Here is a 17,568-nt window from a genome sequence, read left to right as displayed (position 1 = left end):
TTACTGTATGCAGAGCACCGTAATAATTGTGGTATTTACTAATTATGGTATTTGTTAAGCACTTACTACGTTCCAGGCACTGTTCTAAGCACTGGGGTAGATACAAAGTAATCAGGTTGGACACAGTCCCTGTCCCAGATGGGGCAACTGAGGCACAGAGAAGGGAAGTGACTTGCCCTAGGTCACCCAGCAGAAATGTAATAGAGCTGGGATTAGAACCCATGTACTCTGACTGCCAAGCCTGTGCTCTTTCCACTAGGCCAGCAGTGTGGCCCAGTGGAAAGAGCATGGGCTTGGGAGTCAGAGGTCTTGGGTTCTAATCCTGTTTCTGCCACTTGTCAGCTGTGTGACTTTGGGCAAGTCACTTAACTTCTCTGAGCCTCAGTCACCTCATCTGTAAAATGGGGATTAAGAATGTGAGCCCCACATGGTTCAACCTGATTACCTTGTATCCCCCCCTAGCACTTAGAACAGTGCTTGGCACATAGTAACCACTTAACCAATACCATCGTTATTATTATTATTCCCTAAGCACTTGGGAGAGTACTATGTAATAGACATATTCCCTGGCCACAATGAGTTTACAGTCTAGTGGGAATAGTCGATTCTCTCTTCTTGAACTGACACTGTTTTTCAAGGCTTCAGCTCTGTCTGATGGCTGGATTCCAACTGTTCGCTCTGCCTCTACATCTCCTGTTCCTTCTGGGCCCATGAGAGAAAGTGAGAGAGTGACCCAAGGCTCCTGACTTTGTGATGTGGGATGTAGTTGAGGATGTACCAGCCGTGCATGTGGTCTGGTGTCAAGAGGGGACCCAATGGGACTTCACAGGGTGAAATAGACTTCCCCGGCAGGCTCACAAGTAACTTTAGAGAAAGGAGGGAACGAAGCCAGATAGCAGCCTGACCTGGTGGAAAGAACACGGGCCTGGAAGTCCAAAGACCTGGGTTCTAATCCTAGTTCTGCCACTTGTCTGTGGTATGACCTCGGGCAAGTCACTTCACTTTGCTGGGCCTTAGTTAACTCATCGGGAAAATGGGGATTTAGACTGTGAGTGTAGTGCCTGGCACATAGCAAGAGCTTAACAAATACCATTAAAAATGGCTGGATTGATATCACTCCCATTTTTTATGGTATTTGATAAGCGATGATGGGTACGGCAGGAGCATACAACCATATTTCAGAGCCAAGGACATAGCTAGGGCTTTAAGGCAATCTGAAAATCAAAGAATGGATGACTACAGGTATCAGGACAGAAATTATGAGGGGTAAATTCCTAGTATCTCATATCTGGTTTTAGTCAGTCAGTTGTATTTATTGAACACTTATTGTGTGTAGAGCACTGTACTAAGTGCCTGGGAGTGTACAATATAACAATAAACAGACATATTCCCTGCCCACAAAGAGATTACAGTTTAGAGTCTACAGTCTAGAAGGGGAGTATGAAGCAGGACGGTGCTATGGACTGTGAATTCATTCATTCGTTCAATTATATTTATTGAGTCCTTACTGTGTGCAGACACATTCCCTGCCCATAAATGAGTTTGCAGTCTAGAGGAGGAATTTACAGTCCAGAGATTAGAGACTCCTCCAGAGGCTGATTCTAGCCCAGTCATTCAGGGAGGTAGAATGGTTTGTGAAGTGTGGGGAGGAGGCTGCTGACGTATAAGAAGTCCTTGGCCTCTACCCTATACTCTATTCATTCTTTTGTATTTATTGAGCATTTACTGTGTGCAGAGCACTCTGCTAAAAGCAAGGAAAGTACAATACAACAGTGAACAGACACATTCCCTGCCCACCAGAGAAGCAGCGTGCCTCAGTGGAAAGAGCATGGGCTTTGGAATCAGAGGTCATGGGTTCAAAACCCAGCTCTGCCACTTGTCAGCTGTGTGACTTTGGGCATGTCACTTAACTACTCTGGGCCACAGTTCCCTCATCTGTACAATGGGGATGAAGACTGTGAGCCCCCCGTGGGACAACCTGATCACCTTGTAACCTCCCCAGCGCTTAGAACAGTGCTTTGCACGTAGTAAACGCTTAATAAATGCCATCATCATCATCACCACCACCACCTTCCACCTTACCACCTTTCCCATCATGGTATGCAATGCTCTGAGTGACAGATGTGTCCTATTTCAGGGAAGAGAAGGATGCCTGTCTCCTCTTTGTAGTGAAGAAGGAGGAAACTGCTTCTATTCCCTTGCTGTAGCGGAGGAGACTGGGCTGGGAAATGCTCCATTTACTGGCGATAGAGAATCTTTTTGTTTCAACCACTGAAGCTTAGGAAGAGGTGACTTCAGAGCGTGGGTTGGACATCCAGGTCAGCAATACCCAGACGGTAGGAAGGTCAAGGTGAATTGTTGGACGTGGCTGAAAGGAGAACAGAGTGAAAGCAGCGATTTATTTGGCAGTCTTGAAACTGCAAGAGGTCTTTGATTTCTTGTAAAAACAGTCCCCCATTAAAACAATCTCAGTGTGAATGGTAGATGTGGGTGTTTTTTTTTTAATAAAACCAAAAAACTTTCAAGACCTTAATTTGCCTTTCAAAGTTACCAACTGGATCCTGCAGTCACCGTTGGTACAAATTGTCAGAGTCAGGAACAGTTTCACGCTGTGTCAGTGTCACTGGTAGCCTCATTAGAGAAGCCACATTACAGCTGCACTTCTTGTTAGTCCCCCAGCACGGGAGCTGAAAGGGGGAAAAAAAAGCAAGTCCTAATTGGTGTGTTTCCTCTTTCTCCTGGAGAGCCATCTGCCCACATTTCCATGTGACTAAACCATGGGTTAAAATTAATTAAAATCAAGGATCACTCTGTCAGAGGTCATGGGTTCTAATCCCGGATCCTCCACTTGTAAGCTGTGTGACCTTGGGGAAGTCACTTAGCTTCTCTGTGCCTCAGTTACCTCATCTGTAAAGGGGGGGGGGGGGGTTAAGACTGTGAACCCCACGTGGGACAACCTGATTACCTTGTATCTACCCCAGTGCTTAGAACAGTGCTTGGCACAAAGAAAGCACTTAACAAATGCCATCATTTTTATCAAGAAGTAGCATCAATCAACCCATCAATCAATCACATTTATTGTGCTCTTACAGTGTGCTGAGCACAGTACTAAGCACTTGGGAAACTACAATATAACAGAGTTGGTAGATACGTTCCCTGCCCATAATGAGCTTACCTGGAAAGAGCAGGGGCCTGGGAGTCAGAGGACCTGTGTTCTAATCTCGGCTCCGCCATTTGTCTGTTGTTTGATCTTGGGCAAGTCACTCATCTCTGTCCTTCACTTTCCTCAACTGTAAAATGGGGATTTCATACCAGTTTTTCCTCCTGCTTAGACTCTGAGCCCCATAAGGGACAGGGACTTTGGCCAACTTGAGGAATTTCCATCTACCCAGCACTTAGAACAGTGCTTGACACATAGTAGGCACTTAACAAATATATTGACATCATTATTAATATTGTTATTATTAATGATAATAATGATCCTGCTAGGATAGCTCACTGCAAACTGGAGTAAAAGGAGGGTAGTCAGCTCTTAATACAGTACTCAGTCTAACCTAAGCTTTTTCTCTTTGGGCTGCATTCATATTCAACTGCTTATTTCAGACTTCCAGAGGAAATGTTGATGCCAATTAGCCTTTTAGGACCTGCCTTCCTAACCCCTTTTTCTGCTGTTCTTAATTAATAGAAAAAAATCAATCAATCAATGGTATTTACTGAGTGATAACTGTGTGCAGAGCACTTCTAAATGCTTGGGAAAGAACAGTAAAGCAGAATGGGTAGATACATTCCCTGCCCACAAATGGTTTACAATCTAGAGAGAAGCTTACAGTCTAGAAGAGCTGCACAGGTGGGGCCTCTGGATACCGGGTTCAAGTTCTCGCCGTTCACTGGGGTAGGAAGGGTTAAGAGAAATACCTGGTGCATTTCCAACATAGACGCCTCAAATTAAATCTCCCTCATCACACTAGGACTTGGGTTTCTTTGGGGTTTCTTAGTGAATTGATTTAAGTAAAATAAGAAATTCCCAAATCTTCTCTAAATGTGAAACCAAAATGCTCTCCAGACCTCTAACCCAAATGAACCTCATTCTCCCTGAAGGGAGGATTGGATTCCCACTGTCTATTTATACACACACACACGCACACACACACACACACACTCTCTCTCTGTCTCTCTCTCTCTCTCTATCTCTCACACACTTGGTATATCTAGGGTTTTTTTTATGATATTTGTTAAGGGCTTACTATGTGCCAGGAACTTTACTAAGCAAAAGCTAATCAGGTTAACACAGTCCCTTTCTCACATGGGGCTCACAGTCTTAATCCCCATTTTACAGAGGAGGTGACTGAATCCCAGAAAAGTGAAGCGACTTGCCCAGGGTCACGCAGCAGACAACTGGAGGAGCCAGAATTAGAACCCAGGTCCTTCTGACTCCCAGGCCCTTGCTCTATCAACTGACTCTTTTATCTTTTACGATTGAATGAATGAATGAATGAATGAATGAATGAATGTGGGGTAAATTTTTTTTACAGTGGCTAGTTTCCCTCCAACAAGGGTTTCTGCTGCAAAATTCAATGACTCAGAAACGGTGCCTTGGTTCACAGGGACCTGGATGGAGAATACATCTACTCTGGGAAAGAAAGGGTGTCAGTCCACGTGGGGAACAAATTTCCCACAAAGGCTACGTAGGATGACATTGCATTATGTGGTACAAACTGTGCTACACGAATACTGCAACATGCATTTGTTTATTTCCAGCTGGGCACGTATATTCTCCAATAGTGCCACCCATGGGCTTCCTTCTCATGGCTCCAGCTAGGTCATATATATGGAAAGGGGATGGTCAAATAGACATAGAAGCAGTGTGGTCTAGCCTGGGATTCAGAAGGACCTGGGTTCTAATCCCAGTTCTACCACTTGTCTGCTGTGTGACCTTGGACAAATCCCTTAACTTGTCTGTGCCTCAGTTACCTCATCTGTAAAATGGGGATTATGACTGTGAGCCTTATGTTGAACAGGGACTGAGTCTGACAAGATTTGCTTGTATCCACCCCGGTCCTTTGTACAGTGCCTGGCACACAGTAAGCACTTAACAAATACCACTGTTATTATCATTATTATTATTATGTGCATGAGAACAACTGACCTTCTTAAAATCCCATATCTCTCAGGGAATGAATGCTGGCATCTCAGTAATTATCAGTCTTTAACTTGTTAACATGTGAATGGAATTAAGCCAGACGGCCAAGTACTTATTCCACTTTCTCTAGATACATATCGGAAAGGGAAATGGGAGAAGATGCACAGGAGGAAGCTGAAGTGGGTTTCCCTGGCAGGCACTGTGCATATTGTAGAGCATATTGTCTTTTGTTGGTATTTTTTCCTACAAGGAGATTCATGTATTGCCAGCTTCTTTTCTAGGTGCTACCAACCTGCTTTCCTGGAAGCCAGACCAACCTCACATGTAATTCGTAGTTAATGTCAGAGTCTCCCTAGGGTAAGATGACTTAGGCCATTTTTATACAGGATAATCCAGTTTGCAGCTGGCCTGTCTGTTCCCTCTCTGGTACAGAAACAATTCTCCTTGATGTCGGGGACTGTGTTTACCAACTCTGTTGTATTGTATTCTGCACACAGTAAGTGCTCAGTAAACACCATTGATTGATACTGGTACCTTTATATGAGGTATTTTTATCTTTAGTATGCAGCCTCCATCTGACTCAACTTCGGTCCATATTCAGGGGTCCCTGGGAAGGAAACACAGAGACGCTATTTGTCAGATCCTTCCTTCTCCTGCCCCCAACCTCCTTCCTCGCCACAGGGCCGGAGATATGCTCCGGACTTGGGTGACTCTGGATACACTTCTACAAAATGATGTCACCAGTAATAATAGTAATAATAATAATAACAATAATAATAATAATTGTGGTATTTGTTAATCACTTACTATGTACCAAGCACTGTCCTAAGCGCTGGAGGGATACAAGTAAATCAGGTAGGACATAATACTTGTCCCACATGAGGCTCACAGTCTTGATCCCCATTTACAGATGAGGTAACTGAGGTCCAGTGAAGTGAAGTGACTTGCTAACCTTCTCACTGTACCTCTGTCTCATCTGTCTCACTGCTGACCTCTTGCCCAAATCCTACCACTGGTTTGGAATGCCCCCCCTCCTCATATCTGACTCTCCTCCACTTCAAAGCCTTATTGAAGGCACATCTTCTCCACGAAGCCTTTCCTGACTAAGCCCTCCTCTCTTTTTCTCCCCTTCCCTTCTGCTGTGATCTTACTTGCTCCTTCACTCATCCTCCCTCCCTTCCCCACAGCACATATGTATATATATGCATATATCTGTATAGATCTGTAATTTGTTTATTTATTTATATTAATGTCTGTCTCCCCCTCTAGACTGCGGGCTTGTTGTATGTAGGAATGTGTCTGTTTGTTATTATATTTTACTCTCCCAAGTGTTTAGTACAGTGCTTTGCACACAGTAAGCGCCCAAGAAACATGATTGAATGAACAAATGAACTTGCCCAAGATCACATAGCAGACAAGTAAGTGGTGGAGCAGGGATTAGAACCCAGGTAGGCCTGTGCTCTATCCACTAGGCCATGCTGCTTCTTACAGTACACTGGGGTAAAGTATATAGCATAACAAGCAACTCCTTGTTTGGGTTTGGGAGGGCCACCAGTGGCCAAACTACTCTAGTGCCTCATCAAGACTGGGTGATCCATGAGGCACTTGCAGAAAATTGCCTTCTAGAGGCTGGAAAGAATGAATCCACCTCCCATATCACCTCACGCTCAGGGAGTGATTTTAGATGGAGAGAAGGATGTAATTCCTATACTATACACCATATCCCTTCCCCACCTGCCAAGAACAGGGAGAACCCTTACTCCTTAGAATCAGTAAAACCACTCGACACCAAATTTATTCCCACTGACTTAGATTTTGATTTAGAAGCAGATAAATAAAGTTCATCCAGGTTTTTCTCCCATGTATCCATTGACATTTCTTTCTCCTTTGTAGGAAGCAGCTGTTATAAAGGGGGTGTGAATGCTAAATATGTGAAATGTCTCATTAAGACTGTCTGACAGCAAAATTGCTGGTTTAAATCCCTTTGGAACTGACTTCTGACAGATTTCCAGCATTCGCACCCAGCCCAGCCTGAGGAGAAAACGATTTCAGTTGATTCTTCCAAAACAGCAGACTTGAATTGTAATAATCACACATATTACAGTGATATTGTTTGTTTGTTGTACACACTGTCACATCCACAGGGACTCTGAACACAGCAGTTCTGGATCTGGAGAACAAAAACCTTATGGATCAGGATCAAGTCTACCAACTCTATTATATTGTATTTTCCCCAACATTTAGTACAGTGCTCTGCACACTGTAAGTGCTCAGTAAGTGCCTTTGATTGATTACATGTTTATTACCATAGAGGAGTTTGATAAGCAATCACAGTAGGCCAGGATCCTAGAGAGCCATAGAGCAAACATGCCCAAATCTCTATATTTTTTTTCCTGTGGACAGAGAGAATTCCACTTCTAGATGGTAGTTCATGGTCTCAGACAAGAAATGAGACTATGCAGATCCACGTTGGGGCAGTTGTCCTGTTCCCTGTAAACATCAAAGAAATCTGATCTGACCTTACCTCCAAATGAACTGGTTTTCATTCATTGGCAAAGGATTCATTTGGCTTCCTGAAAAGAAAACTTGATTTTCGTGGCGAGAGGAAGGAGGAGGATACCAGATGGTCCTATGAATTTTATATTGACAGGCATGTCCTGTGGGAGACCTTCTGAACAGATTGGCAGCAAACACCATCCCACGCATTGTGCCGGCTCTGTGTTAAAATATTCCAAGTGGGTATTTTCAACTTCAGGTCTGAGCATCACAAAGGTACCTCCATTGGAGTCAGGCAAAAACACTTTTTTTTTTTTCGAGCAAAGAAGATGAAATCTCTCTCCTTCCTTTCTCTCCCTCTTCCCTAGAAGGAGGAACTTCTTTTCTTGCAGAAGAGAGGTATTGAAAAACACAAATCTGTAAGGTTCTTAATTAGGAGAGAAACCTGCTCTCAGTTTTTTTTTCAGCCATGCAAATGTCACATGAATCAGAATAATGAGCTCCTATCTGTATTCGGTTCTCTGTGTCCAAGGCAGGGAGATAACAAATGTGTAGATATGCAACTTAGAAGATTTCAGGCAGAAGGTCTCTAAATTAATCAATTAAGAAATACCATATAAAAATCACCAAGTTCAGTTATTTTTCCACATAAATCCATTTTTTTAAAATATAAACATCTTCCATTCTCTTAAAATGACACCACGACTAAAAAATGAATTTAGCAGTAATTTAACAGAGCAGGAAGCCTTGAGATTTGCCATAAAATTTAAGTTCCCCACATCTTTTTCTGAAGATTTCAATTTCCTGCGTCTTGGTAGTCTCGGGACTTAGATTGGAGGGATGAAAATTACCTAACGGGTTGTGAAAAGGTCAGGACACAGGGCCAAACATCAGAAATTAACAGATTCCTTCCTGACTTTTACCACTGATACCTTGCAAAGTACTCAGAAAATCCCTAACTTCAGGGCCTCAATTTCCTCATCTATAACGTAGGAGAGATAATACTTCCTGCACAGGTTTAAATCATTTACTTCAATGTCAAGAAACAACTTCCTTAGTAATGCCTGCAACAAGAGAAGCAGCATGACCTAATGGAAGGAGCATGGGATTGGAAGTCAGAGGACCTAGGTTCTAATCCTGGTTCTGCCATTTACCTGCTATATAAGCTTGGGCAACTCACTTCACTGTGCTTCAGTTCCCTCATCTGCAAAATGGGGATTCCAAACCTGTTCTCCCTCTTATTTAAACTGTAAGCCCCAAGTGAAAACTGATTATTTTGTATCTGTTCTAGAGCTTGGTACAGTGCTGGGCATATAGTAAACACAGAACACACAGAACACTGCATGGCCTAGTGGAAAGAGTATGGGTCTGGAAATCAGAGGACCTGGTTTATGGACAAGTCAATTAACTTCCTTATGCTACTGTAACCTCATCTGCAAAAGGAAAATTAAGACTGTGAGCCCTATGGGACATGGACTGTGTCCAACCTGATTTTCTTTTATGTACCCCAGCACTTAGTACAGTGTCTGGCATATAGTAAGCTATTGTGTCATTAAAAAAAAACTAAGTGCTTAACAAATACTATTATTATTATTATTATTGTTACCCTTCAGGTGTTTTCACCCAGTGAGAACGTACTGTATTACATGGAATTTTTCCTCTCACCCAGATATCATCAGAAAATGTCTATTCACCAGAACTACACCATCCCTAAATCAATCCAGCAACTATCTGTGAGAGGATAGTATGGTGTCCAGAACAGGTTCTTAAGGGGGCAAAGATACCAGCAAGGGTTGTAACCATCAACATGTCATCTCCACCACTTTTTTTCCCTTCTGCAAGCATTCCTTTCACCCCATTGTGAACTTGGTCTTGGTGAGCCTTCTCCTGCTTGACGAAATCGAAACCATCAGGCTTGAACACAACTAGTTGACCCCTCTCTCTCCAGGCCCTTGCCACTTACACTTCCAGTCTCTTTTCACTTTCAGCATCTTCAGCAGGAACGAGCCCAACACCCCTCCTACTGATGCACCCACTTCTCTTCCCTCCCTAACTGCCATCTTCAAGCTGTCACTCACTCTATGATGCCTCCTTCCCCTCCGTCTTCAAACAAGCTCACATCTCCCCATCCTCCAAAATGTTTCTCTGTATCCTATTGTATTGAGAAATAGCATGGCCTAGTGGAAAGAACATGGGCCTGAGAGTCAGAGTATGTGGGTTCTAATCCTGGCTCTGCCACGTGTCTGTTATGTGAACTTGGGCACATCTCTTCACTTCTTTGCCTCAGTTACCTCATCTTCCCAAGCACTTAGTACAGTGCTCTGCACACAGTAAGCGCTCAATAAATACAATTGAATGAATGAATGAAATCTGTAAAATGGGGACTAAGACTGTGAGCCCCATGTGGGACAGGGACTGGTGTCCAACCTGATTCCTTGTATCTACCCCAGGGCCTAGAACGGTGCTTGGCACTTATTAAGCACTTGACAAATACCACAGTTACTATTATTATTCTCCAGGAATTTTTTTTGGCTCCACTTCCTGTCCAAAATTCTTGAACAGATTGTAATACTTCACTTCCTCCCCCCCAACTTCCTTCTAGGCTTTGTACATTTTGCTTTCTGTTTTCTTTATTCCACCAAGGCCGTTCTATTCAGGGTCATCCGTGACCTCCTGCACCTTGGCAAATCCATCCAACTCTACTCAACTGTAATCTTCTTCAGCCACTCCGACGCTTTTGCTGAAATGATTGGGGATTGGGGATCACTCTGTTTGCCTGGAAACACAATGTAGCATTGGTTTTATGGATTGATTTTTCTGGTGGTTCTCCTCTTACCCCTCTGTCCGATCCTCACGCTCACTCCCAGAAACTCAACTACTAGCTCTATGTGGATGACTTTCCAATTGCCAGTGTTAGTCAAAACCTCTTTTCTTCTCTACAATCTGGCATCTCCTCCTTCCCAGACATCTCTATGTCGGCAAGATTAATGCAGAGCCTTATGGGGCTGAAGCCTAAGGGCCCCAAGCATCCCACAGTCCCTGCCACAACATAAAGATGCCCTTAAGTGCTGATTAATGGAGTCCACTTTCCCACCAATCACTCCCCTTCCTGCAGCTCCTGTCTTTGCTGTGGGCAGCATGTAAGATGTGTAGGAGCTGTTCAGGGAGCCCTAGCCCCTGGCCAATTTATACCAAAAGACCCTTACTCAGCTTCATCAAGTCAGGAAAAGGAGGGAGTTTCCAGACCTGCAAAGAGAAAAATGGAGGCAGAGGTGTCTTCTCCTCTGCTTTCCCTGCCTCCGCAAAAATGTTTCTGAGCTTCACCCACTATTCACCAAGAAAGCACTTGCCGTGGCTGAAATGGCAATAGCTCCAATAACAATTGCTAATAATCCCATCGATTAGGCTCATTAATCCAGACATAAGTGCACCTTAAATATCCCATCTTCCAAGAAACTATAAGGGAAGAAAAATATATTCCACCAGCAAAAAAAAGCCACTCAAGCTGAAGGAATTTCAGAGAATGTAAATAAAATCCTCAAAAACTGGATATGGAGTTTTGAAAAGAGAGATTAGGAACAAAATGAACCCAACCCAAATGGGAAGAAAAATGGAGTGAATGCACATTCTAGAATAGCTAAGATATTAAACTCATTTTTAAAATCTGTTTTTACAGGCAAAATAAGGGCCATACATTCTTGTAATTAGCTTATCAAAAAAGGTAATAACACAAGTCTTATGAAGGATGCTTTGGAACAGTATTTATTCGTACAAACAGTAATTGATTATTGCAGCTTTACTTACACAGTGTGTTAACAAATCAGTACGATTGATAGAGTGTCTGCTGGGTATTAGACACTTGGAGAGTACAACAGAAGTGAAAGAAGCTTGACACCTCATTTCACCTCTAGCATATTGAGCTTTCTGTGATTCGCAGTCCCAGAAACAATATCCAATGACAAGCTGCATTTCTGGGACTACAAATTTGAGAAGTGATCAGGCAAATCCCTCCCCAACCTCAGAACATCTTGCCATGCTTCAATCCCTGCTGAGATTCATGCACATGAACAGAGGGAGAAGGAGAGAGACCCAGATCTGAGGTTTAGTGTGGGATGAGTCATATTCCTTGTCCTGTGGTTTGTCTGTGGTACAACTGTGAAAAGACAATGGAGGGAAGCCTCTTGTGGGCAGAGAATGTGTCTACCAATTCAGGTATATTAATCTCATCCAAGCGCTTCTTACAGTGCTCTGCACACTCTAAACACTCAATAAATACCATGGATTGAGGTATTTAATAGAAGATGGACAAAAATAAGTAACGAGGAATGTTAGGAAAATTAAGTGAACCCAATTGTTCATGCTTAATAATAATAATTATGGTATTAAGCACTTACTGTGTGCCAGGCACTGTACTAAGTGCTGGAGTGGATACAAGCAAATGGGGTTGGACACAGTCCCTGTCCCACATGAGACTCCCAGTCTTAATCCCCATTCTACAGATGAGGGAACTGAGGCCCTGAGAAATGAAGTGACTTGCCCAAGGTCACACAGCAGGCAAGTGGTGGAGCAGATATTAGAACCCACGACCTTCTGACTCCCAGACTCTATCCACAGCGCCATGCTGTGAGCCCTATATAGGACAAGGACAGTGTCCAATCTGTGTATCTAGGATTTATCCTAGAGTTTAGTACAGTGCTTGGTACATGGTAAATTCTCAACAAGTATTATTATTATCGTTATTACTAGTGTAATTGTTCTATCAGCCATAATTTTGCCCATTGATAAAATCTCAATATCAGGACAGTTATATATGCAGCAATTGTGGACTCTGTAAAACCTTGTAAAATGTTTGATCGAGGCCATGGGCTTTGCAGCTCCTTTCTTAATGTAATTGAGTTGAATGTCACAGTAACGAGGAAAACCATCAAATCTACATGGTAATGTGGGGCACTATACATGGATGCAGCTGGGATCTAAGTGCTCTCTGAATGGAAGGAAATCATGGACAAAATAATTGTAATAATTATAACTGAGGTATTTGTTAAGTGCATACTCTCAGTCAAGCATTGAGATAGATACAATGCAATCAGATCAGGCACAGTCCCTGACTTACATGAGGCTCAAAGTCTAAAAGGAAGGGAGAACATGTATTGAATCCCCATTATATAGATGAGGAAACTGAGGCGCAGAGAAATGGAGTGACTTGCCCTAGGTCACCCAGCAGGAAAGTGGAGGAGCTGGGATCAGAACCTACATCTCTTGACTCCCAGCCTACTTCTCACTTTGGTACTTTGGAAGCAGCAGTACCATTTGGTACAGAAAAAGCAACTCTCTATTGCCTCAGACCCAATATGGAGGTTCCATTCCACCTAATGAGAACATATAATGAGAAGCAGTGTGTCTCGGTGGAAAGAGCCCAGGCTTTCGAGTCAGAGGTCATGGGTTCAAATTCCAGCTCCGCCAGTTGTCAGCTGTGTGACTGGGCAAATCACTTAACTTCTCTGTGCCTCAGTTACCTCATCTGTAAAATGGGGGTTAAGACTGTGAGCCCCCGTGGGACAACCTGATCACTTTGTAACCTCCCCAGTGCTTAGAACAGTGCTTTGCACATAGTAAGTGCTTAATAAATGCCATCGTTATTATATAATCTCCCGGAAGAAGCTGTGGAGTCCCTGTTTCTTTGAGTCCAGAATCTCAGAAAATCAGAACAGGAAGGTTGGAAACTGAAGGCTTCCATTAACCCCCACAACCAAATCCTTTTTTATTTCCTTTGTTTTAAGAAGATTTGGCTGGACTTGGGCCAATACATAGATTTTTTTTTTCAGGAGAAAATAAATCGCCTTAACCAGTCATTTATTTTTAATCCGATCAAAAGACCTAGATTCAGCCACTCCCCACCCCTCTTTCTCCTGCAAATAATGGCTTGAGTGTCTAGTAACCACATGCATATCAGATGCATTTTCAATTATATTTTTCATTTGTGGTTGAAAATTGACAGTTGTTCCTGCCTCATGCCCCCCCAAATTGGGGGTAGAGGGGAGGGGGTTGCCCCTGCAGAGGCATCAAACTTGCTTTTGAAATGTTACATGTGAACAGTGGATTTGGACCTATTTTGGTGTATGCAGAGCCGGATTCTTCACAGCCTACAAATATGCTGGCTGATGATATTTAACAAAACCTTCATTCACTAGATTCAGGCAGAAGTAGGGGAGACCAATTTTGGCTAGCAAATTTAAGGTGGATACTTGGGTACATCTTCTATTTCTATTTGACTTTCCTCCTGGTACATATGTATGTTCACGTCGCATCCAGAAAAGAGCTAACCGAACATGAGAAAAGTCACAGCAAGTGCCTAATTTGGCACAGGTGTGGGTTAGTGTTGTGCAAACTTCAAAGCATTTGAGGATTTTACCTGTGCATAGTGACTTGTCCATTCTTGCCCCATGACCACCGTCCTCATAATTATAACAAACACTATTTATTGAGGGTCTAGTATGTGGAGAGCATTGTACCAAGCTTTTATGAGAATGACCATTGCCCTTAAATAACTTGCACTTCAGTAGACATCAATAAATCAATCAATGGTATGTATTGAGTGTTTATTGTGTGCAGAGCACTATACTAAGCACTTGGAAGTAAAATACAGTAAATTTGGTAGATGTGATCCCTGCCATTAATGAACCAGTATGGTTTAGTGAAAACAGCATGGGTCTGAGAATCAGGGGATGTGGGTTCTAATCCTTGGCTCTGCCAGTTGCCTGCTGTTACCTTGGGCATGTCTTCTCTGTGCCTCAGTTACCTCATCTGTGAAATGGGGATTTAAAATCTGTTCAGTCAATCGTATTCAATTGTAATTATTAAGCACTTACTATGTACACAGCAGTGTACTAAGGTCTTGGGAGAGCACAATGTAACAACAGACACATTCCCTGCCCACAATGAGCTCACAATCTAGAGGACTGTTCTTCCTCCTACTTATACTGTGAGCACCATGGGGGAAAGGGACTGTGTCTGACCTGCTTAACTTGTATCTGCCCTTGTGCTTAGAAACAGTGCTTGACACAGAAAGCACTTAACAAATACTTTACAATGATAATGATGATGAAGATGATGATGATGATGATGGTGATAGCAATGCAGCGGCATTGAATTAAAAGGTCTGTGCAGGTTCCAAAATGCCAAACTGAAGGCACTCACATTTATGGATTCTTGGTGATTCTTTAAGGACCACACCATCTAGAGTGAGTAGGAATTTCTAAATAAAAATGGTAAACCCAGAGGTGAAAGAAATGAAAAAGACCAACTGTTGCCCGTTACAAAATAGAGGGATTGGTTGCTTGACTCGCAAGTTTCCCTTATGAATCATTTCTAACTGTTTTGTGTATCCAATCCAGCCTGGTCAATTCTGGTGAAATTGAGACAGCTACCCGTGTGCGTACTTGTTCCCTTCAAAGACCCTTCAATGACTCTAATTAACTAACCCTGTTAGCTGCCCATGAACAGTATGGCATAGTGGCTAATAATAATAATAATGATGATGTTATTTGTTAAACACTTACTATGTATCAAGCACTGTTCTAAGTGCTGGGGTAGATACAAGCTAATCAGGTTGGACATGGTCCCTGTCCCACATGGGACTCACATCCTTAATCCCCATTTTACCGATAAGATAACTGAGGCAGAGAAGTTAAATGACCCGCCCAAGGTCACACAGCAGACAAATGGCAGAGCCGGAGTTAGAACCCCAGTCCTTCTGACTCCCAGGCTCATGCTCTGTCCTCTAGGCCATGCTGCTTCTCGTGCTGCTTCTTGAGCATGGGTTTCAATCAATCAATCAGTCAATCAATCAATCAATCAATCAGTCGTATTTATTGAGTGCTTACTGTGTGCAGAGCACTGTACTAAGCGCTTGGGAAGTACAAGTTGGCAACATATAGAGACGGTCCGTACCCAACAGTGGGCTCACAGTATAGAAGGGGGAGACAGAGAACAAAACCAAACATATTAACAAAATAAAATAAGTAGAACAGATATGTACAAGATATGTACATGTACATATATGTACATATATACAAGATATGTACAAGGGTTTCGGAGTCAGAAGGTTATAGGTTCTAATCACAGCTCCACCACGTGTCTCCTATGTGACCTCGGGCAAGTCACTTGTCTGTGCCTCAGTTACCTCATCTGCAAAATGGGGATTGAGACTGTGAGCCCCAAAGGTGATAGGGACTGTGTCCAACCTGTTTTGCCTGTATCCACTCCAGCGCTTAGTACAGTGCCTGGCACATTCATTCATTCATTCAATTGTATTTATTGAGCACTTACTGTGTACAGAGCACTGTACTAAATTCTAGGAAGTTACAATTCAGCAACAGATAGTGACAATCCCTACCCAACAACAGACTCACAGTTTAGAAGAGGGGAGACAGACAACAAAATAAAACAAAACAAGTAGACAGGCATCAATAGCATCAATATATAAAAATTGAATTATAGCTATATAGACATCATTAATGAAATAAATAGAATAATTAATATGTACATATACACACAAATGCTGTGGGGCAGGGAGGGGGGTAGAGCAGAGGGAGGGAGTAGAGGTGATGGGGAGGGGAAGGAGGAGCAGATTATTTGCCAATAAGCACTTAGCAAATACCAGACTTATTTTCATTATTGAAGGAACTGTTGTCAGAAGCCTCCTTCCCCTTTCCTCTCCTCTTCCTTCTCTTATTTCTATTTCTTCTGCTCCTTCTCTTCCTTCTCCTCCCAACATCAGTTGTTTCCAGTGGGGCTAAAGGAACACATGCTGCAGCAGCAGACACACGCCACATTATAAGCTGCTTAAATCCCTCCGTCACTGACGAACTGGGCCATGGCAACTGCTAGGATGGGAAGGGCCAACCAGCCGGTGTGGTCAGATAAGTTAGAAATGAGCCCTGATCTGAAGTGGTAATGAGGCTCTTCTAACCACCTTGGAGCACATTGGACCACATTAAGTCTGACCGTATGGCCCCATTTAGCCATAGCTGTCCCAGATTTTGGATCCAGAGAAACTAAAAAAAAAAAAATACATGCATACACATGTTCCAGACCTGGGGGTGTCCAGAATGAAGTGGACGGCCTATACTGAACCCTCCCTGCTCTTGGGCACTTGAATGGCCTAGCGAAAAGAACTTGGAGCAGAGAATTGGGAGACCTAGGTTCTTGGGCTGGCTCCATCACTTTCGAGCTGGTTATCCTTGGGCAAGTCCCTTAAACTCTATGTGCTTCAGTTTCCTCATTTGTAAAATGAATAATGATGATGATGGTATTTGTTAAGTGCTTACTATGTGTCAAGTACTTTTCTAAGTGGTGGGTTAGATTCAAGTCATTTAGGTAAGATATAGCCCCTGTCCCACATGGGGCTCACAGTTGAAATAGGAGGAGACCAGATATTGATGTGCTTCTTTTATTCACCCATTCCTTAGCCCCACAGCATTTATGGACATATACATTATTTATTTATTAATGTCTGTTTCCCCCTCTAGACTGTAAGCTTGTTTTGGGAGGGGAATTGTCTACCAACTCTACTGTAATGTACTCCAAGTGCTTAGTACAGTGCTCCGCACACAGTAAGCACTCAGTAAATATGATTGATTGTGTGAATCCCCATTTTACAGATGAAGAAACAGAGGCACAGAGAAGTTATGCGACTTGCCCAAAGTCACACAGCAGTAGAGCCAGTAGAGCCAGGATTAGAAATCAGGCCTGTTGATCAATCAATCAATCAATCAATCATATTTATTGAGCGCTTACTTTGTGCAGAGCACTGTACTAAGCACTTGGGAAGTACAAGCTGGCAACATATAGAAACAGTCCCTACCCAAGAGTGGGCTCACAGTCTAGAAGGGGGAGACAGAGAACAAAACCAAACATACTAACAAAATAAA

General features: G+C 42.9%; 1 protein-coding gene across 3 annotated transcripts in view; it reads left to right on the top strand.

The window, feature by feature from the left end:
* Positions 1–17,568, top strand: part of SV2B (synaptic vesicle glycoprotein 2B) — a 155,226-nt gene that overhangs the window by 97,732 nt on the left and 39,926 nt on the right. The window lies entirely within an intron of this gene.

The sequence above is a fragment of the Tachyglossus aculeatus genome, chromosome 5, assembly GCF_015852505.1.
Source record: "Tachyglossus aculeatus isolate mTacAcu1 chromosome 5, mTacAcu1.pri, whole genome shotgun sequence".
Taxonomy (NCBI): Eukaryota; Metazoa; Chordata; class Mammalia; order Monotremata; family Tachyglossidae; genus Tachyglossus; species Tachyglossus aculeatus.
The sequence above is the reverse complement of the archived record's forward strand: the minus strand, read 5'-3'. Positions and strand labels throughout refer to the sequence as shown.